Source organism: Saccostrea echinata, unplaced genomic scaffold, assembly GCF_033153115.1.
Source record: "Saccostrea echinata isolate AGI-Se365-2 ecotype Australia unplaced genomic scaffold, CSIRO_AGI_Sech_v1 ptg000018l, whole genome shotgun sequence".
NCBI classification, from domain to species: Eukaryota; Metazoa; Mollusca; class Bivalvia; order Ostreida; family Ostreidae; genus Saccostrea; species Saccostrea echinata.
Genome location: NW_026889767.1, coordinates 167,055 through 192,298, shown reverse-complemented (window position 1 = coordinate 192,298; position 25,244 = coordinate 167,055). Strand labels below are relative to the sequence as shown.

Genomic DNA, 25,244 nt, shown 5'->3' with positions numbered 1-25,244 from the left:
ACTTTGGTGCTAATATGGTTGATTTAATGACCATTTTAAATTTTTTTTACTTCAGTGCAATTATCATGATTATGGTGCATGGCACAAGCCTTCAGCATATGCCAGCGAGTATGTTAATCTTTCTGTACATCGATGCAAGTTTTTTAAGCTTTGTACATGCTGTAGTGTGGCAAAGCCTTAATTTGAAGAGGTGTGGAGCAACCTTTACATCTTTTGTGTGTGTATGTGAATTTACAAGAGTCTCACTTAGCCTATCTTCTTTTACGTGTTGGTATCACAGCTGTATCACGTATCACGCTCACAAACACCACAGTGAAAGGTTTAAAATATATGCACAACCAAACCTTTGTGAAATATCTGCACTTGACTGATATCACATGCATGACTTAATAATTTTATACGTGACTCGAATGACCTCTGATTTGTTTATCATGTAAATATTTTGAACTTGTCATTTACACCTTTATATAACGTTTCTTACTCTATACTTACCATGAGGGGTATTTACATACTAAAATAAATCACAGAATGACATCGAAGGTATAATCCAATAAGTATTTCTATGTTATCAGGTTCACAATCAAGCATCACGCCACAACAGTTACGATTAAGTAGTAATTCGTTCCGGTGATGACTCGGAATGAAATTTTACACAGAAAAAAAAAATGTTTATTACTTGAGTAAATTTGAGTAGAATAGGTTAATCAGACAATTTTTTTTTTACTAGAAATAAACATGGTAAATGGAGAGGGGGGAGGGGGGAGGCATTAACAATGTTCAAATAGATATTTCTATATATAGTCCCTGATTAGACTAAGTGTAAAATTTATGCAGTTCTTTATATATACGATGGACAATGTTTAGCAATTCACGCACCGATCCAGTCCAGTCCACTCATATTTTTTTATTTTTATTTTTTAATTTTTTATTTATATATATTTGAGTTTTCAAATTGTAGTTTTGCTCGGGGGGGGGGGGGGATGGACAAGTTTGCGTTTTTTAAAATTTATCTATTTATTTTTTAAGTTTTGGGTAAATTTCTCAGTTGGATTTTTTTTGGGGGGGGGGGGGGGGCGGGGGCATGGACCCCCCCCCCCCCCGGAAGAATTCCTGGATCATCTCCTTCTGAGAAAACAATAGTGAACATGAATCACTAACTCTAATGAATAAATAAGGTAAAGTCTTGGAAACCACATTTTACAATTACCGTAATCACACCTCATCAAGTCTAGAGACTGTAATTATTTCTCTTACACGGACAGGTAAGCAACTAATGATTAAAGTTTCCAATCTGAATACATGTACAAAAACTTGCAGATTTTCATATTTTGATTAGTTTACCAGTTTTAAGGACACATACAAGAAGAACTGAGCATACTTTATTTTTGGATGAAAGAGAACTCTGATCTTATCTACATTAGCCGTAGTATTTTAAAAATGCATTTCCCCTTCCGATCAAAACAGTTTATCATACACGTACCTCCATTATAAAGATATCTAATCTTTCTAAATTCTTTTTATACAATACATGTGCAGGTGTTCCATTGTGACATACATCAGGGACATTGTATTAGAAAATATTTAAATGAATTTGTTCATTTGAAATTCTGTAAAATCAGTCGAGAAACATTTAAAATCGAAAAGTGTGATTCTTATATGGTGAGAATGTACTGTTAAATACTTTTGTAATCATACATATTTGAAGCAGTTTTTTTTTTAAATAAAGAATAAATTACAAATGAAGTGCATGTCTTGGACAAAGATAAATAAGATAAATAATTTCTAACTTCATAAAATAATTTATTTAACTTCTGAACTGAAGATGTGTTGATGGCAATATGTGTGACTATAAAGGATAGAGATAATTCCAGTTCAGTTCATAACTAGAACAAGGAACCAGATACGTTTGATATATTACATGAAGTATAATTTTTTATATAAGTTGAACATAATTAATTGATACGAGTGCATGAAATAGAAACATGTCAACATTATCAATAATTCGAGAAAATTCGAACTTAGACTCGATGACGACTGCAAATTATGCTTAACAAATGGATTGGGCCATGTAGTGGATTTAAAGTTATATGGAAATATATTTAAATAATTCTTTAACATTAAAGTTTTATTTTGTGGATTATAACTAAGGGATTTGAACATAAATTTTTCAAGGGCATATAAACAACGAAATCTAAATACTCTATGTTTATCGAGTGATTGATTAATATCTTTGTATATGGAAACGATGTGATGTTTTGTAATTAACGCTTTAATTCACGGTAAAATCAACAGAAAATTAACTTACCTGATGAGATCATTTGTTGCTTTGTAGAAAAATCGAGATCATTACACACCGGAAGTCGGCCATAGTATTAGTCTGCATTGCGCATGCGCTAGAATCAAAACCGAGTAAAGTGTGTAAGGGCCATTTTTTGATCATAAGTCGGTGTGTGAAAATACGGGTGTAAACCGTCAAATGACACCAACTTTTTTTCTCGATTTTTTGGGCATAAATAATCGAGAACTACCCATTTTTCGTAAAACGGCAACTCACTACAGTGATTACTGTAGTGACTTGAAAAACTGTAGTGAGTTGATTGATGTGTCAATAAGTACCTGAGCTGAGTTGAAGGTGTTTACAAACGCACCCTCACACACACACACACACCCTCACACACACACACACACCCTTGTTTGTAAATCCAGCCAACTGACTACATTTGAAATTTTACCTTCATCTCGCTTCACCGATTTAGAGGCTTGAAAAAGAGAAAGTAAGACCAGAATATACCGAGGTTAACCTTAGGATTTCTCTGTATCTATAGGAATTTTTGATATCTTTTACTTTAAGTATATTGAAATTCGACATGAATCTCACTACATTTTTACACTTATTGAACACACACGTGCAAATCGGTACAGCTAATTCAACCGTCAATTCACTACAAGGTTATAAACACACAGGAAAATCGCTACAGCTAGTGATCATGTTTAATTATTTAATTGCACCGTTTATTTTATTTTATTTACTGGTATAAATGGTGTATGTATGTATGTGCAAGACAGTACACAAGATCTAAGGAAAAGATTGGATATACGGCAAAAATGTATGTTATCAGAGCTGTTCCCATGTTGACATATACATGTATACAGCATGTACAGCGCCGGTCTAACATAAACTCTAATTAACATTAATCTCAGAGTCGATAATTGAAGATATCTTTTAATAATCAAGGATATCATCAATTCATTTTTTATTATCAATAATGGAATGAACGATACTTTCTTTTAATGAAAGAACGGAAAAAATCTTTTTTAAGACAATCTCTAAATTGATTCTTTGCGAGTAAATTTTCCGCCACTGTATTGATAGGCCTATCTTCGATTCAATTGACAAGCGCATCAAATCAATTATTGCTCTCCTTTATTGAATAGTTGCGCGTATAAATCCAGCTGATGAGAGGAATAACTGATCTAATGCTCTCACTCATTCAGAAAATGTATTTCAAGCAGTATCCTAAGCATGTCTTGTATCTTTTCTTTCCATGTAACATCTGTGCAAGATTCGTTAAGCTAAAAACTAGTCCCCTACTGGTAAAAACGGTTCTTTCCTCAACTGTCTGCCTGTCTGTCCCTCTGTAAGTCCTTCCCATGGCACTTGAATTTTCCGCCCTTTTTCTACAGCTTGCAAATGTTGAACTGATGTTTGGTATGCGAGTCTACCTTTACTATAAGTTACAGATCAAGTTTGAATTTCCGCTTTCAAGAGTTTTGACGGAATTACGGGCATTTCAATTTTTTAGGAGAACCAGATAACATTTGCCGGTAGGGTGCTAGCATTGCATATGCAATACTCTCAAAATGCTTGTTAAAGTTACGAAAAAGCTACTCTCTAAGCACCTAAATGGTCACTTTTGCTGATAATGAAGGAAAAAGCAGCATCCGAAGCAATACTGCTATTATCAGCAGTCAATATTAGCTGCTCGGCATTAAGCTAGATAACTTGCGATTTATAAGTTCTTTCAAAAATTAGAGTAGTGGCATGTTTGAAATATATATTCTTTCAGCATCGAATTTTCTTTAAATTTTTCCCAAAAAATCCCTGTGTGAAGAATCGTGTGGTCAGTTAGTAAAAAAACAAACTCGAACGTCAATTCATCATAGTTTCAAAACAGTAAATATTCCGTGATCTGGGTAACCAAAAAGTTAGTGGAATTAATTGTATTAATGATAATTCATTCTCATTAATACCCAATGATAATCGCCCAAGTTCAAGTGCAAGTTCAGTTTATTCACCCAACCCAAAATAATATACTGAAACGCAAAAGAAACGCAACAAGCAGTAATCTACAAATATTTGAATTTTTTATCTTATGATTTTCAAAAATGAATGCAGTCAGGTAAAACTCGATTAAAAAACATCAGAGATTTGATAAAAATGTTAAATGATTATCTTTTAACTTTCGAAAGTAACTCATGACTGTTAAAACACCCCCCCCCTCCCCACCCCCACCCCGGCCATTCAATTACAGCGTGCAAGACTGCCATGCACAACAATTGCAGCTTGATTTTCACGATGCAATAGGTTCATCAACCTCGAAATCTGAGCGAAGGAAATATTCTTCGCCATTTTTAAATGCATATTTTTCAAATGATGAGGTCGAATTTTCTCTAGCCTAGCGCAGTGTGGTAACACTTGGACATCCGGTCCAAGGACTGTCATTCATGCTAATGATACGTAAGAGCCTGTTGAGGCGTGATGTAGTGCATATTTGCATCTACAACTCTCCATCGCCTTTATTCTAAGATTTTCCAGCTAGAGCAATGGAAATGCGTACTTAAGTCATTTTCAGGAAGCCTTGGCATCGCTTACGGAAAAGACAGGGGAATTTATTTATCTGAATATTGCTGCATTACTTATGATGGACAGATACAAATCCTTAAAACCCCATATTATTGCCAAATGTTTTGTTAAACATGTAATTTTTGATTTCTGTTAAGCGGACTCAAACTTAACTTCCGGTAATGGTTTGAAAATCATTCAACCGTTAAATTACCGATATTTGCAAAGTTGAACATGTCCTTACTTTTTAGATGCAAAATTATATCCATTATATAATATTTCCCCCTAAAATAGGATGTTGCGTTTCTTTTGCGTTTCAGTATAGTACATGGGATACATTTATAACATATAAATAAAATAACATAACATAAAAAATGATTATTCGAGTCTTGTGATTCTTGATTTTTTCATTGGATATATCAATACTTAACTGTACCAAAAATTGGATTTTTCATTTAGTATATATATATATATATATATATATATATATATATATATATATATATATATATATATATATATATATATATATATATATATATATATATATATATATATATATATATATATATATTCATATAAACTGTTCAGAGGTACAATATCTATATATACAATGCAAAAACATGATAAAAAATGAATAATGATAATGATAAAAATACTTCGCCGTTCCATTTTTAACCATTTTCAAGAGAAAATTCTTAAAAGATTACATATAGTCATATACCCTAATGTATAGTTAAGAAGGTGCGAAGACTCCCTGACCGCTTGGGAAAGTGTGTTTTAACACCCTTCTGCTCAGATTGACCGGTGGGGGAGACTTTCAATGATTTGAAAATACGCTATCTAACAAGAAACATGTGGTTTAGCTAGAAAATGCTAAAATGCATTCACTAAACGGACAGGGTGTCTCAAGCCGCCTCAATACCCTTGATAGATTCAGGGCAAAGCCCAGATGATGGCGCAGAGGACTAAAGTCCCTGAAAGCTCCGGAATTTTGACGATGCAAAGCCATTTTATTCACAGAAGAAGTTGGAGAATAGATATATTTTTGTTCTTATTCTAGTGAGGCATACTGGGCGACTGAAATTTCTCGGTACTACATTAATAGAGTATTTGAAAATTTTTTAAAGAAGATAAATCAATCATAAGTTAATGAAATACATTATAACGTGTACATAAACAGAAAATTTAAAAGGGTGTTTTAGTGATAACATTTTTGTATCGTGTTCCTACAATGAATTTCAGTATAAATATGAAAGTAAAAATTAAGAGAAAATTCATATACGAAGATGGCTTTCTATGCAAACTTCGTGATAATTATAGTTTTGTCAATGATAAAATATGTACAACCTTTGATTTTGAGTATCCTATGCCCTGAAGGAGTATTAATTTTTTTTTAATCAATTTACTTTGGGGGAGACTAAACGATGTGCATGCTTGAGCATATAAGGAAATATGGAAGCTCTGCCATACCAGCCAAATTAACATACTTTTTATGTTACTTGTGTTAAAAATATATTCAAATAAAGCATGTAAATTGAAATGATAAAAAAAAAAAACATGTGATAATTGGTTAGAAATTTTAAATATTTCAGCAATATTAATAATGCCATCACATTGTTGGGGCTCGAGTTAAATTCCACTGATGAGAAGAATGACTGAATTTAATTGCTGCTAGCATCAAATCAATTACTGATCTCATCAATTCAAATGATGCGCGCCTTAATTTTTCTAATGTTTGCCAGCATCAATAATTCGCATTAATTCAATTGATGAGAGCAATAATTGATTGGCACTTCAGTTCATATGAGAGCAATGATTGATTTAATGATATATTTCAAGTAATTTAAGATGACTTCACTATTTCGTGTTTAAGAAATACAAGAATACAAGAAAACAATGGATAAATGTATTAAAGAATATTCTTATCTATAACGTCAAAATTTACAGAAAAGTGATATTAAGGAATATTGGAGAATTTTAAATAGTTCGAAGGCTAGATGTAAAACTGAAGTTGATATCAAAGCAATGTACGATTTTTTGAAGAAAAAAAAAAATAATGAATCTAAAGATGATGAAGGTGATGTAGATGATAATGATGTCAATTTCGATAATAACTCCCCTTTAAATTGTCAAATCTCTGCAGAAGAAATCTTGCAAGCAGTTAACAAACTGAAAAATAATAAAGCTCCAGGGTATGATCAATTCTGTAACGAATATATTAGTACAACAATATCATGTTTTTTGCCACTATATGTTGACCTTTTCAATTTGATTTTTGATACTGGTTTTGTACCTGAGGAATGGCTTATTGGTATCGTTAAGCCAATGTATAAAAACAAGGAAGACCCACCTTTTCCTGAAAACTATAGACCAATAACACTATTAAGCTGTTTAGGAAAAGTATTTACCAGTATTTTATGTGAGCGTTTGGATACTTTTTCTGACGAATTATAGTTGATTACTGAAGCCCAAGCTGGCTTTAGAAAAGGATATGGTACAAAAGATAACATACTGATATTAGATTTTTTGTGTAAATTTGTTTCTTTTAGTAAGAAAAAACTTTATTGTGCATTTATTGACTTTAAACAAGCCTTTGATGCTGCTTGGCGATCGATCTGGTTTGTGGTCCAAAGTGTTTAAAAATGGTATAGATGGTAAATGTCTAAGATTTATCAAAAATATGTACAGTGGTATTAAATCGAAGATATATATTGATCAAAATATCTCTGAAATTTTCATGTGTAACCTTGGGGTAAGACAAGGGGAAAATTTATCCCAATTTCTTTTTACTTAATATATAAACAATTTAGAAAACTATTTATTGCAGAATAATATTGAAGGGGTTACGAGATTTGATGAAAAATTAGAAATTGAAATGCAGATAATGTTTAAACTTTTTAGACCTTTTTATGCTGATGACACAGTTTTATTATCTGATAATCCAGAGGATTTACAAAGATCTTTGAATATTTTCTCTGATTATTGTGACCATTGTAAGCTTCAAGTAAATACAGACAAGAATAAAATAGTATTTTTTCTAGAGGAAGAATACCAAAGAAAATATTTTTGTATAGAGGTGCACCAATTGAAATTGTGAACGAATTTAAATATTTACAATGTAGGTGTTATCATGTCTCGTAGTGGTTCCTTCAGAAGTGTCAAAACACATGTAACTAAACAAGCATCAAAATCCATGTATGGAGTACTTAGAAAAATAAGGTATTTTAATTTACGTATACACTTAAAATTTCTGAAATTTGTTTTACATGTTAAATCCAGCACTCCAAATTGTATGGTATATATATGGGGAAACTGGGCGATACCCTTTAATAATACGTATAAAGGCACGAATGATTACTTATGGGCTAAACTTTTGATGTCACATGAACGTAAGTTTACATATATAATGTATTGCTTTCTCCATAAATGCTTTTCTGAAGGTTTATTTATGCATCACACATATTAATAAGGTACACTACTTACACAAATGTCGAGTCACTATACTACTAACACACATGTCGAGTCACTATACTACTAACACACATGTCGAGTCACTACACTACTTACACACATGTCGAGTCAGTACACGACTGAAATATACATTAAAAATAACAATATTAAATCACACGCTGAGCTATACCAGAAACACATATAAAATTATACATTCCCAACACATGAGTCACCATACTACATGTACAACTCACATAACAAACAACAAAATTACCACACATAATAAGCTACACTACTAACACACATGTGGAGTCACTACAGAACTAACACACATGTCAAGTAACTACAGAACTAACACACATATCGAGTCACTACACTACTAACACACATGTCGAGTCACTACACTTCTAATATATATTAATTACAACTAACAATATTAAATCACACACAATGAGTTATACCAGTTACACATATAAAATTATACGTTACCAACACATGAGTCAACATACAACATGTACAACTCACATAAAAAATTAGAGGTACTGTGAGCACTGAACTCACTAAAGTATACCCCCGCCTCCGATATGATTATAAAGGCAAAGTCCATGTTTTGCTCTGAGAGACCCGAAATTAGTGATAGATCAAAAAGTAATATACGAGGTGCACAATGGCACTATGTAATAAAAGATCGGGGGGGGGGGGGGGCTAGGGATAAAGTCTACTACATGTATATAACATAAATAATTGTTTAGAGTGATGAACGAGGTATAAATGTTTTATAAAATAGAAAATATTATATATTATCGAAAAATTTTAGTCATATCTAGCTGCAGATATATACATGTAGCTCTCCACTGGTCTGAAAAAAATTGAATGGTTGTCATATTGACAAGATGAGAAAATCTGGGAATAAAAGGGGAAAATTAGCATTCCCTGGAGGTTATAAAAGGTTTGAGTACAGCCATTTTGAAGCAGTCGGTCGGGAGAGGACAAACAATTTTTTTAAGATGACCTCATCATATTCTGTATGGCCTTGCCATACAGGTTTACGTATGAATTGATATTATTTAAATATCAGAAATGAGCGATATTCATAAATCATAGCATGTATATTAATTAAGTTTCTGACTGAAGCATACCTGGGAATACAGAGGGGATACCTTTTATATCAAATTGAGTTTTTAAGTTCGCCCTGGGGCTTACTCTAGGTTGCACACCAGTATCAAATTTCAATAATTATATATTAATTATTACCAAAATTACGAAAATTATAGAAGACATACATGTAACTCGTCGAAAACAAACTCCTCGAGAATTTTTTTTCAGACTTTATAAGACAATGCTTTCTAAGCATACAAAAACTTCCAGACAGGCAAGCGAGTTTATCGAAGTCGAACAGGTGCTTGAAAGTGACGCACAGGACTTAACCAGCCTTCCTTAAATACGGTATACAAAAAAAAAAAAAAAAAAAAAAAAAAAACTACAGGACTGCTTTGTTCTCAGATCTGGTAAAATTTTCGAGGGAAGTATTGAAAAATAAATGTGCGTTGGCCACGTTTTGACGTAAACCTTTAGTTTTTACGCTATCCAATAAACCCTGTCCATAATTTTCACTTTTTAACAGAAAGATACACTGATTTGAAATACAGAGGGTCGACCTTTTACATCGTGTATATTCCAACATACGGGGTGTATGCTACGTTGTGCACGGGGTATATGCTTTCGAGGCGATAAAAAGGGGGTCAATGTATCCTTTTTGTACATTATCAATATTTCAATTTATGGATATATTTCGCCGGAAAGCATATGCATACGGAAGAAAGCATTATCTAAGAAGTATATGGATACCTATGAATCCACTGTACACTTTCTAGTTTTATCAAACACCTCAACACAATTCCGAGGATCAGAGCAAGATTGACGCTACATTGTGTTTATGATCAATTGTACCATTAGTTAGCTGGGTTTTTTTTTCTTTTATTAAAACAGCCCCGTAGTAAGCAAATTCAGTTTGGGGGGCATAGCCATACATTTTCAGTTGACAGTTGAGAGGACACAAGAATTCCTGACAAGCCAAAAAAAAAAAAAAAAAAATAAAAATAAAAAAGGGCATCAGACTTTTTTTTTTGAGGGGCACAAGCAAATAGTATCTATGTTTCCTATAATAATCTATATATCGGCAAAATTATTGGGGGGGGGGGGCACGCCCCCACCCCCGTGCCCCCCGGTTCCTACGGCCATATAAAAGTGTAGGTTATCTGTACATAACAAACAATATTATATGGGGTAACTACTACATATCAGAACAAAGCTTCGCTTTATCACCACTTTCATATTACTGTTAAGTACACGTTATCTGTATAAATGTATGCATAAATTGTCTGTTTATAAAACAGTTCGTATTTAAAGATATTGACGAAAATTCAATGTTGTGCCCGGGGTGTATGCAGCATGTTGCACCCGGTTAATCCAGATACCCAAATCGTATTCTGCTGATGTCTGTATCTCAATGATAATGTTCAGAAACCCTACAGGTACAGATACAGGCTTACACATTGAACTAATTTTCAGTTAAAGGGGGGGGGTGCACATATAAGAAAGTCCTTGGTGAGCAAAAAAAAGGATCAACTGATGTTATTTTCGATGGGCCCAACTGTAAATATGCTTTATTTTCTATTCTTGAGTAAATATTTGCAAACTAATAGCCCCTTCCCTCCTCCCCCATGCTTCAAAGAATTAAATCTATTCAACCATACTTTCATTCTGATGTATGTTTTCAACATTGAGTTACCTGTTTAAAGCTTAAGCATTAAATGTATTTATTTCAGTAGTAGATATACATAGAATACATCATTAGGTAAATGCATATTTTACCCTATCCAAAATTAAATAATTAAAATGTAATTATAAACTGAAAACAAATGGCGATTGTTAAAACAAAATTGAAGAATAGTCATTCGTATATTTTTTTAATCGATTTTCGTATTGAAATCTACACTTGGGATAAGAAATATCTTAAAATATTCTACTAAAAATAGACTATAATAATATAAATTACAATTTTAAAGTATGAATATCATAATAGTACTATAATTTGTTCCTTGGCATAAATTATTAAAATAAAGAATTCAGAGCAATTGATATAAGGCAAATACATGGCCATTACATTGCCATTGCTACCTACCTGCAGGTAGAGGTATGATTACTTCACCGCCCCCCCCCCCCCTCTTGTTTTATTACCTGAACACACAGGCAGATTTAACACCTTTAATCGAAGCAAACGCTGGTAAAAAAAAACAAAACAACAAACAATAGCACCATAAATGTGACACTTTTTACATTTATTTTTTTGGGCATAAGCAGCACAACTCAAAGCAGCTGAACAGGGAATAGCAAGTCTTGCCTTAGAGATCATATTGAACGACAAGGGTAAACAATTCTTTTTTCAAAGGATATAAACCCATTCTCTGAAAATTTATGTGATTGTCAAGGTTTATGCAGGTAGCATTTTGCACTACCTGGACCTTTAAATGTAAGCAGACCTTTTCTTATACGCACTGGACCTTTTCTTTAAAAAGTTATCGTATTAGCCCCCCCCCCCCCCCCCCCCGATCTTTAAACGAGGCGGAACAAATAATATGCAACACCGGTCAATCGGTAGGGGTTGCTTATTCCTCCATGGCACCTGATCTGTTTTCAGAGGCCTATTTTTGCTCTGCCCATAATCTGTTTTGATTAAATGAATTTTTCAGCATGATTACGGTTCAGGGGGTCGTGACATAAATGTACTTAAGTCCAAGACCATGCTAAAGTAGGACTTAAGTACAGTCTTAAAACTTAAGACCATAACTAGAAGCGTGCTAAGATTTGACAATCTTAGCAAAACTTAGGCAGTCGGTAGAGGTGACTTAAGCATGTTTTAGCTTCTTTGAACACATATTTAGAACTATTCAAAGGTTGACTTTCGACGTCAAAACATTCATCTAATCATAGTATACATTAAAGAAAATAATTTTCTCTATTTAATATTGGTATATATAAGAATTTTATTTTTTCGTCGGGGGAAAGGGGAGGAGGGTGATATTGATCACTGATTCCAATTTCACTCTCTAAATGACATTCATGTAAAGGCAAAATTTTATTTTTGGGATACGATTGAATGTTAGTGGGACCTAGGTTATAAACACTAAGCATTATAAGTTAATTGTACACAATAATCATGAATTTTTATATTCAAAAATGAGATGATATAGATTTATATAAAAAAAACACAGAAAAATTGTCGTTGAATTAAAGGGTGCTTACTAGAAAACTAATAAAGAGTGTCTGCTTAAATTAGATTAAACGTAGAATGCAACAAGCGTGGATTCAGACAGAGTTCACTAATGTAAGAGAGAGAGAGAGAGAGAGAGAGAGAGATGTAGGAGGTATACGAAAAATTATCTTCTTTTCCATCCTTGATTAGAATTGTAAATAAGTATATCATAAAACGTCTGCAGTCTTTGCCTGCTGATATGGGCTGATTCATCGGAGTAAAAAGAATTTAATATGTCCCTATTGTTTTATTAAGAGTTTCAATTTCAAGTACATAGACGTTCGGTTATCGTGCAATGTCTGCGAAAGTGACAATTTGAAAGCAAGTGAACCTTTGTCAAAACAAAAGAATAACGACAATCATTGCAGTCTCTAGTGATAAACAATATTCATGCATTTACAGTGAACCACTATTTTGTGTCCGTGCAATATTTATTTTCAAATATTCAGACTAATTTTAAACAGAATATTTTTAATACGAAATCTAATCTAACCTAGCTAAAACCGATAGGTAAGGACGTCAACTTTAATCTATGTGTAATTAAAAACGCAACTAAATCATTTTTTAGAAATACATGTATATATATAAATAAATATGAAAATTATAATGATTCATAAAATATTTTGAACGTAAGTTTGACTTAGCTAAGACCTAGCTAAGTTCATTTTATGTTACGGTTTAAGACAAATTTAAGTAGTACCTAGGCAGGTCTTAAGATTGCGCCTAAAACATACTTATGACCCTACTTAATAGTAAAAAAAAATCCGGAACCTTTCGGAGAGCCGTGGACAAATTTAATTGTAATCTCTTGTTTTATTCTTTACACTTTAATGCTCGTTTTATAAATAGCTTTTTATTTTCTCAATATCGAAACTTGCAGGACGGTCAGGGGTCTTTGAAGCCTTCCATCTTATTCAGAGTTAATAAAGAAACAAAATTATGAATTTCGATACACACCCCATTTCAGGAAACACGACCCCTTATAAGTAAGGACGTTATATACATATATGCATGTGAAGGAAAACTGCTTGTTGGTAAAAGTGTTTAATCTCACCCTTACTCCACCTTTAAGTCCCCCACGAAATATATTTATAATTACATGTACATTTAAATGAAAGTCCGACAAAGTGAAGAGAATTGACCCACTTTATTTTTACATGGTTCTATACGTAGTAGTATAGTCGGTGTTAGAAACATGCATTGCAATTGAATTAAGAAAATTGTAACAATTTTTCATTTAGTCTCAAACTGAACATAATCTGGTATGACTTATTAAGTTATTTAAAGTTATTTAAAAAGTCATACAAGAATTATACATGTGCTACATGTAGTTAAGGCATCGATCGGTGTGTATTATTTCAGAAGCCCTCCGTAAACTTATTTCCGTGATTTTTTTTTTAAATCCAGTTCGACCAATTGGTAGAAAACTCGACTCAGCTCAGAGAGACAAGAAGGGCGTTCTAATGAAATTTAAGAAAAAAACAACTACATGAATGGGAGCAATCTATTCAGCTACTCCTGTTTGTATCTTAATCTGTTGTGTAATTTTTATTTTATCTATGTACCAGTGATCCAGATAACATATTTGCGGAATCGTAATACATTTTCCCCCTTTTTTATGCGGAATCGTAATTAAAAAAAATATTCGAGAAATTGTGACTCATTTTTTGCGGAAAGATATTATCAATATGCGAAAACGTGGAACACCGCTTCAAAGTGAAGGATTGGTGATATCCAACAAGAAGACCAAGGACAAAAAGAAAAAAATATATATATAATCTCGTTTTCCTACCCATGTTCCAATGGTTGGGATTTCTCTCTCTTTTTTGTGGCCCGAATGTAGAAAAGATTTTCGAGTTTAGACAATAGGTTTAGGTTTTTTTCCTGCTTGTCAAACTGTTTTGGAGTCCCCCCCCCCCCTTCCCGCGTTAAAATTCGATTTTTAAGCAGCAAAAAGGAAGAAAAAATGACAACACGCCTTATATTAAAATTTCCTATGTACATTAACAACAGTTATTTTCTCGGGAGAATAAAAAAACACTAGGGGGCATCCCTGTACCCCTTCAATACTGCATGCTTCAGATCGTAGTATTTCCCGGTTTAATATCAAGGCTAGACCGTGACTGTGACTTCCTGTTCTATTCCTTATTTGGGGGGAGAGGGTAATCTATGTTCAATTTGGAAGACCAATTATAGAATCTGTGCTGTGTGAGTCAATAACCTCTAAAGCATAATCCCCTTTCAATTATTAAATGGATACATTATATATAATATGTTTTAAAACCTATATTCGCTGTAAAGGTCCCTGGTACAGAGCGAGGACAATCTCCCAGCCTGAAAAAACACGATTCTCAATTTTGAAAGTTCTTGAAAAGTTACATTTTTCAAAAAAAAAAAAATGTATTGTCAATATCATCTTTTACACATTAGCTTCCTTTATTTTACTGAATAACTTATTGATAAATAATTTATTTTTCGCCACGAAGTCTTCTTGTCATTGATGTGTTTCAGTGTGATTAAAATAAAAGAGGTTGTTGAAGCGTATTTTTTTTCTATAATGTTCGATTTTCAAATGGAATGGGCTCAGACTCCATTTTTTAAAACTTTAAGTTAATTTTACATTTACTTTTCGGTCATTTAAAGGTTAATGTAGAAAGGGAACTTGTCCCATTCATTTTCAAAAATCATTTTGTGTGGCTCCAAAAAACCAGTTTTCCACTAAATATGCTTTACTTACAACTTTAAAACAAATCATCAACCAATGCCATTTAATAAAATAAATGAATCAAATATGTTGAAAATGCCATTCCTGAAAACTTTATTTTAGAAAAATATAACTTTTCCATGAACTTTAAAGATTGAGAAATTTATTATCTCAGAGCGGGTGATTGTCCCCGCCTTATACGCCCCGTTTCTTTTAAGATGTCTTTTAGGTTTCACAATAATGTGCATTATAAAACCACTATCGTTATTTTGATCTAACTTTACCATGATATTTTACTAGGGATATTTCCTACAGCTGATTGATTGATTGTGTGTATTTTTGTCCCATTCGAGAATTTCCTACAGTTGAAGTCAAGCTTTTATCATTTAAAATTTACAGCATACCACCGACAAACATTTATCTGCTTTTATATACATTGTACATCAGTTTGCATTGGTCTATAATTCTTACCCAATTTGATCTTCCCCTTAACTCGTTCTCCCAAGCAGAATAACATGTTATATAGTTTTATCATATCTCTACTGATTTTTTCCCTATAGAACATTAGATCGTTAGATGTGACTAATTCCCTAGAAATCGTAATGAATGGATTAGTCCCCGTGCGTTAGTCAAGTGAGCTAATCCCTGCTTCGAAAGCTAATTCCCGGTTATCCGTAATCCTCTAGATTTTACTTTTACATTGGTATGATGTGTGAATGGACTAATCCCCGTGTGTTAGTTAGTTAGTGAGCTAATCCCTGCTATGAAATCATGCTATCTGAATCCTCTAACTCTAAATTTTCAGTTTTTATCAGTATAATAAAACAGTTAAAAGTATATCATTGCGGGAGTTAGCAAGATTTCAGTTCCTCTCGACCAGGACTATTTCCCTCGGCTTCGCCTCAGGAAATAGTCTTGGCCTTGGGGAACTGGAATCTTGCTAACTCCCTCAGTGGTATATTTTAACTGTATAAGTATCCACCGTTCTGGTCATGAAAAGCATTTCTAGATATTTAATACTGCAAAAGTTATGTAGTTTTATTCTGCAATCTAACGAAAAAATAAACATATACAAAGAAAATTAAATTTCTGTTTATTTCAAAAATAAAAATCATCACAAATTATGCTCATTCAAAATTCAGTCAAAATATGATCTATTCATGTAGCTTACATTACATAAGAAATTCAAACACATGCAAGTTTATCAATAGAGGTTGATATAATATTATATTTTGCAAAGTTTTAATAATTATATACACATCATAAAAAAGTGTCTTTTTATATTTTGCTCACACATAGCAAGAGGCTACTCTAACTTACACAGTAAGTCAACACTCTTCTAAACTAACTCAACATGAAAACACATAATGAGCTACACTACTTACACACATATTGAGTCACTACATGACTATTACACATAAAAATAACAATATTAGCACACAAAATGAGCTACATGTACACTACCGCAGGTAAAATTCTACATTCCCAACACAAAATGAATCCCATGCTACATGTACAACAAGCAAATCAAAATAACAATACAAAATATGTATTACAAATACATGTAACAATATTAAAACACACAATGAGCTATACCAGTAACACACATAAAATTATACATTCCCAACAAATGAGTCACCATACTACATGTACAACTCACATAACAAATAACAAAAGTACCACACATAATAAGCTACACTACTAACACACATGTGGAGTCACTACAGAACTAACACACATGTCAAGTAACTACACTACTTACACACATGTCAAGACACTACACTACTTACACACATGTTGAGTCACTACACTACTGATATATATCTTACAAATAACAATTTTAAATCACACGATGAGCAATACAAGTAACACACATAAAATTATACATTCCCAGCACACGAGTCACCATACTACATGTACAACTCACATAACAAATAACAAAATTACCACACATAATAAGCTACACTACTAACACACATGTTGATTCACTACACTACTAACACACATGTCTAGTCACTACACTACTTACACACATGTCGAGTCACTACACTTCTAATATATATCTTACAAATAACAGTTTTAAATCGCACGACGAGTTATACAAGTAACACATTTAAAATTTTACAATCCCGACACAACAGTCACCATACTACATGTACAACTCACATAACAAATAACAAAATTTCCACACATCATAAGCTACACTCATAAAACACATGCCGAGTCACTACACTACTTACACACATGTTGAGTCACTACACTACTTACACACATATCGAGTCACTACACTTCTAATATATACCTTACAAATAACAGTTTTAAATCGCGCAATGAGTTATACAAGTAACACATTAAATATTATACAATCCCGACACACCAGTCACCATACTACATGTACAACTCACATAACAAATAACAAAATTACCACACATCATAAGCTACACTCATAACACACATGTAGAGTCACTACACTACTTACACACATGTCGAGTCACTACACTACTTACACACATGTCGAGAATTTCGCTGGATTAGACGACATTCTGGATTAGACAACATTTAAAACAATTGAGTCTACTGCAGGTGACTTAAAGTTAACATTGTATAAGTCAAGTTTTTGGAGTACACAACATCCGAATAAGACAAGTTTCACTGTATATTACAAATAACAATATAAGAACACATGAGGAGCTTTACCAATAACACACATAAAATCACACATTCCCAACACGTAATGAGTCAACATACTACATGTACAACACACATAACAAATAACAAAATTACCACACATAAAAAGCTACACTACAAACACACATGTCGAGTCACTACACTACTAACACACATGTCGAGTCACTACACTTCTAATACATGTATATACATTACAAATAACAACATTAAATGACATGATGAGCTATACCAGTAACACATAAAAAAAGAAGTCTGTGAGCCAATGCTCACTGGTAATACCTCCGCTGTGATTTGAATATACACTATCATGTGTATATTCACAAGTTCAACTATGGACAGATGTATGAATAAACAGGAAGTTGACATCAGATTCATACAAAAATGAATCCCACCATATGACAATTATGCGTCAACAAAGAGTGTGCTAAAATTTCAAGCATCTGCAATGAGTTGTTGCTGAGAAAACTTTGACAAAAATTTGTTCCATATTATACAGACAGACGCACAGTTAAACAGGAAGTTGACATCAAATTCAGAAATGAATCCCATCATATGGCATGCCTAAACAAAGAGTGTGTAAACTTTCATGCATCTGCAATAAGTAGTTGATGAGAAACTGCAACAAATATTTGTTATATATGGTATAGACAGACACACAGATAAACAGGAAGTTGACATCAGACTTGTACAAAAATAAATCCCACGATATGGCATGCCAAAATAAAGAATGTGCTAAAATTTCAAGCATCTGCTCTGAGTAATTGCTGAAAAAACTGCGAAAAAAAATTCGTTATGTATGGTACGGACAGACGCACAGATAAAAAGGAAGTTGGCATCAAATTCATACAAAAATGAATCCCACCATATGACATGCCTCAGCAATGAGTGTGCTAAAATTTCAAGCAATAAGTAGTTGCTTAGAAAACTGCGACGAAAATGTGTTATGTGTGGTATGGACAAACACATGGATAAACAGGAAGTTGACATCAGATTTGTATGAAAATGATTCCCATCAAGCCTAAACAAAGAGTATGCTAAAATTTCAAGCATCTGCAATGAGTAGTTGCTGAGAAAACTGTGATCAAAAATTTGTTATGGACAGTCAGACAGACACACACACAGCTAGACAGACAAGGGTAAAACAGTATCTTTTGGAGCAAGAATATAATAATACATTCCCAACACGAGTCACCATACTACATGTACAACACACATAACAAATAACAAAATTACCACACATAATAAGCTACACTACTAACACACATGTCGAGTCACTACACTACTAACACAGATGTCGAGTCACTACACTACTAACACACATGTCGAGTCACTACACTACTAACACACATGTCGAGTCACTACACTAATAAAATATACATTACAAAAAAAATTATTAAAACACACAATGAGCTATACCAGTAACACACATCAAATTAAAATATACTTTCCCAACACATGAGTTGCCATACTACATATACAACAACCATAACAAATAACAAAAATACCACATATAATAAGCTACACTTCAAACACACATGTCGAGTCACTACACTACTAACACACATGTCATGTCACTACACACTAACATACTTGTGGAGTCGCTACAATACTAATATATACACTACAAATAACTATATTAAAACACACACAATGAGTTATACAAGTAACACACATAAAATTATACATTCCCAACACATGAGTCACCATACTACATGTACAACTCACATAACAAATAACAAAATTACCACACATAATAAGCTACACTACTAACACACATGTTGAGTCACTACACTACTAACACACATGTCGAGTCACTTTACTACTAATATATACATTACAAATAACCATTTTAAATCACACGATGAGGCATATCAGTAACATACATAAAATTATACATTCCTAACACATGAGTCACCATACTACATACATACACAAAATAACCACACATCATAAGCTACACTCATAACACACATGTCGAGTCACTACACTACTTACACACATGTCGAGTCACTACACTACTAATATATATTACAAAAAACAATATTTACACACATAATGAGTTATACCAGTAACACACATAAAATTATACATTAATTCCCAACACATGAGTCACCATACTATATGTACTATCATACATGTAAAACAAATAACAAAATTACCACACATAACGAGCTATACTACTAACACACATTTCAAGTCACTACACTACCATTCATATAATGTTATATATAAATGAGGTCATATAAGGAGTCAATACATTTACAATAGAGTCAACATGCTCCTGAAACACACTTATATAAGGTCGTTATAGCACTTGTCACATGTACTAGCACATGAATCACTATTATGACAAAAGAATTCTTTAGATGTACATGTAGTTGTTATTTAATCTTTGTCTAGCTGTTATGATATTTTAACAGCAAATTTTATACTCTTTCCTGCAAATTCAAAGATTGTTCTGCTTTCTGGAGGGGCATTCAAACACTTCAATTGACCATGTTTAAGTCATACTGACTTATTCCACTCCACATTGGCACTCTATGGCTGTTTTTCTTTTGTCCACACATCTTACAAATGGAACTGAAATACATAATTATATAATAGAACCATTAAAGCTTTTACATAAAAATGAAATAAAAATATATCAGTGATCAAGTTTCCAATCTTAATTAAGACACAACACTTCTTTAAAAGCAAAAGGACAAGAATAAATTTAAAATTAAAATTCCTAAAACAGCTAGTTAACATTTTCTGTATTTGATTTGTATTAAATGATTATCCTTTAGAACTTGTTAGCCTTTTGAATTACTGTAAATGTATAATATTTAGCATGTACGATATTTGGCAGAAGTTGATTATTGAGCAAGTTAGCGGAGATTTGATTTACAGCATTTGTTAATGTTCTTCTTTATATGTATTTGTGCAAGACATTTAGCGTTGTACTTGAATTAGCGGACATTGCTTTCCGACGAAGGCACTAAAAAGAATACACAGTGAAAAGTATATTCACAACTTAACAAACACTTTCTGAAATTTTGGGTTATCCTTTTCTTTTGTCCTTGCCTTTGGTTTCCTATCAAGCTTTCCAGTTTAAAGTGCCAAACTTTAATCTCATCTTGTTCTATAATTTACATATCAAAAGGTTGGAATCTTTATAGTTAGGACTATATAAGTACTCACAACAGAATACATGCATCTAGACAAATAAGGATTTTTTTCAAAATGAAAACATGTATCCAAGCAAGTCACTTATAAGAATATTATAAATGAAAACATTCAACAAGCTACACAAATTAGATTCATTTTAATTAGCTTTTCCTGTATATTTATCTGTCTCTCATTAGTAACATATATTAATAAATGGAGTAAAATGAAAGATCTAATTTTAATTACACTAAAAGTCTACCAAGTAACAGTAATATGTAATAATTAGTTTTACATGTTTCATAATGTGCATAAGGAGATGGGTGAACAAGGCATGCAAAAAGCCTATAGCTTCAAATGTATAAAAGTCATATTCAAATACTGAGTTTAGTATTTAGAGTAAAGTTCTTCTTATTGAAAGGTATAACATTATATTACAAACAAAACTTTTCTGTGGAAAATTCTTTAAGCAAAAATCATTCTATGATAAAAAAAAAAAAAGTGGTATTCTAGGGGTTGAAACCCAAGCAATGAAATTAAATCCTGAATATCAGTTTTTTTTTCTAACAGACTAACATGCTAACCACTAAACTACATACATGTAGCTCATGACAAAAATGGGCATTTACATATGTAAATCACGTTTAAAAATGTGGCTCTTGACTAAATGGATTTCAAATATATTTCTGAAAGATATGCAGGGTTTGACACTAAGGCACGTCCGACTGACCCAGTCTAGTAAATGCATGGTCCATCATGTTAAATGTTCAATAACTTGCCCGACTGGTTGTGTGGATGAAATAAATGTTAACTCTCATTTCAGTCTTTCAAATAAATGCTCTGACTAAAAACTTTTTAAAGAAATTTTCTTAATTTTCAGATTGCAAACACAGCCATTGCTCTGAAAAAGAAAACTTTCCTGCATGACACAATTGCTATTTTTTTTTAGACTGGCTGTAATAGACAAGTCACAATCGAAACCTCAGCTTTGTTCAGTATCATTTGGTATAAATATTCATTGAATATTATAGTTTTTAATTTATTTACATGTATATTTATGGTAATAATTTTATTTAAGTTCCTTGAATTAATGTTCTTTAAAGCTTATAACATTCGCAAGTTCACTCATTGGGCTGCTACCTATGGGCTCAACAGTCTGTCAAAATGTATACATGAACACATGCGAGAGATACACTGTAGTATGGTTTCAAAACTTTTTTCCCATTATAATAGGAGGTTATAAATAGAAAATTTTCAAGTTTGGTCAGGGCTAGTGAATTTATGGTCAGAGCTAGTAAAAATTATGGGAAGTAGCACGACTGATCTAGTACTCATAAAAGTTAATGTCAAACCATGATATGAATGTTGTTGTGACTAGTGGTGTTCCAATCATCGATTATAATCGAAAATCAGTCGATTGCTGGCATAATCCAAGCACTCGATTACAAATTTTTTATTCTGATTAATCGGGTTATTTATTTTATTTTAAAAGCGTAATAGTTTTTAAGCCAAATATTCCAGCCGCAACTTTTCTATTAACTTATATGCATATCGTAATGGCACAGACAAAGAGACATTGTATTCATACCCGGGTAACAACGCTCATTCCTGGGTATGGACGTACTTTGGATTCTACAAAATGAGCGTAGAACCAGCTTGACTAGATAGAACATTCTGTCGTTAAAATGATATTGTCCTAAGGGCTAGGGGTTGTTCCGAGACACAGTTATTCCAACTACAGCTGGACCACCACAGAAAGTAGTTATTCAACCATTCTTACCATTTAATAAACTAAAATTGACAGACTTTGTAAATGTCCGATTATAATTGATAATTAGTTAGTTACAGTAGCCTGATCATCGATTATGAAATTCTTACCATTTCCCATCACTAGTTGTGACATAAAAGTCTATTTTTAGAAGAGTTGGTCATTTCACCATGTTTTTGTCAAACGAAATAGGAAAAGTTTTAAATATGCTTCGAGTATAATCTTACCAAAATATGGAGTGAAGACCTACTCATATTTAAAAAGTATGATATAGGAGGAAAAAATGACCATTTTTGCCCTCTTTTGGTGTGTATCTGCTATTTCATAGATCAATAATATTAATCGTAAAGTATGATATAGGAGGAAAAAATGACCATTTTTGCCCTCTTTTGGTGTGTATCTGCTATTTCATAGATCAATAATATTAATCGTTATAAGATTGTAGCAAATTGCAAAGATTTTACATAAGGTATACAATAATGTTACATGAAGTATCAAAGAAAATTTTGACATGATTAAGATTTAACTTTTTACATCTTTTTTTGTCACACAATAGGCATTTACTTGCCTTGTTTGCCCATCATCTTTATCAGTAGATAAGGTTTATGATTCAGACAGCATCTGATAATGCAGCAATAAAATGTAAAATGATAGAAATAACTGCACTATGCTCACTTTTTTCCTCCCAGAGCTCTTCTTTTCATCTTCAATTTCTTCCTCTTCATTTCCTCAACTTTTTCTTCTATTGCAAGTTCTGTAAACAAAAAATCCAATTCGATAAACTACTAAACTGACAAAAACTCAATTTGTCAAGTTTCGGATTTTACCAGATTCATGAAAAATCTTGGCATACTGAACCTTTTTAGTGATTTATCTGAGAAAAGAGTGGTTAGTAACTTATTCGTTTTCATGTACCTGCTTGACTTTGACAGAAACGTTTTGGTACTAGAATGTGAAATACATACTTTCGTTATTACCTAAAATATTTCCATGACCTCAAATTCACCTATATTTCTTGCTGCTATTAAAGCCTGGTCAAGAAATAACGTTTCCCCTATAACAGGCATCAATTAACAAGGTTATGACTCAAAGTTTTAAAGTGTGCAGCTTGATTCACACAAAAGAAAAAAAAACATGACTGAACAGATTTACAAGTACTTGCAAAGAAGACTAGAAATGTGTCTTGATTGACATTTTCAGCCTAAGGTAAAGTCAGGGCATAGTCATGTAACATGTAACATTTTTCATGATGAATTACCTATATACAGTCCAATCTCATTATCTTAAACTAGATGACACAAAGTAAAAAAAAATAAAGATGTTCCTGGGTTCCAGTAAAGAGTACTCAAATACCACTTAATCATACAGTGAAACCTGTGTAATCCGACATGCACTGGGAGACAAATTTTTTGTCGGAATAGATAGGGCGTCGTATTGATCAGTGTAAAAAAACATAGAAAAAAGTAAAATGGGAATGAAATTTAACCTTGGAATTTACAGTGTGACGGATTGCACAGGTGTCAGATTAGACAGTTTTCACTGTACAATCATATAATTATGGAGATAACGAAGCTCAAGAGTCCATAGAAAAAATACAAATCAGGAGCAAACACGGACCACTAAAAACATCAGAGGTGGGATCAGGTGCAATATAGGAGTAAACATCCTCTGCCAATCATTCACATTTGATGTGTGCTCCTTGTCATGATCCGGAAAACGGAAAAGTCTGTAGACAATTCAATGTGTAAACAGACAATTCAATGTGTAAATAATGGCCAAACAATTAGTATTAAAAACATCAGTCCGCATTCGACTTACATGTAATGAAAGATTGTTTTTGCTGACAAGGTCATTGTATCGACCATAGCTAATTACACACATGCAAGTCACTACATCCAGTCAAAGTTGATGTTTTGATATTTTTTCTCAAAATATTTATGAAAGAATAAGATAAGTACAGGGTAATTTTGTTGACTTGAAGAAATACATTGATGGGGAAGGGGGGGGGGGGTATTGTGATAATAATTACCTAGTCCTTTTTCTTTCTGCCTTTTTCTTTATTTCTTTCCCTTTCTCTTCCGTTCCACCCTCTGGCTCATTATCTTCCATCACTTCATCCCTCTCAGAAATGGTTTCCAGTACAGATAAAGTGGTTGATGAATGACTTACTCAAAATTATGGACCCATGATATAGATGTTGTAATAATGTTACATGACACACACTGCAAGTCACTTTGCCCTGTAAAAATTGTTACCTTCTTCATTTATATTTAAGGATCAAGAACTAAATAAGAATTCATTCTTAAGTTTTACAAAAAAACTACATAAA

The 25,244-nt window shown here is 32.7% G+C and overlaps 1 protein-coding gene and 1 long non-coding RNA gene across 2 annotated transcripts in view; one reads left to right on the top strand and one right to left on the bottom strand.

Annotated features, from left to right (window-relative positions):
• The window catches only part of LOC133189420 (uncharacterized), an 80,307-nt gene that overhangs the window by 31,177 nt on the left and 23,886 nt on the right, over positions 1-25,244 (top strand). The gene's annotated exons all lie outside the window — the stretch shown is intronic.
• On the bottom strand, positions 20,310-25,141 carry LOC133189480 (uncharacterized). The gene is made up of 3 exons (XR_009721474.1): positions 24,945-25,141; positions 23,591-23,669; positions 20,310-20,583 (listed from the first exon to the last, which is right to left on the bottom strand). It is a non-coding gene; the product is annotated as an uncharacterized LOC133189480 (long non-coding RNA).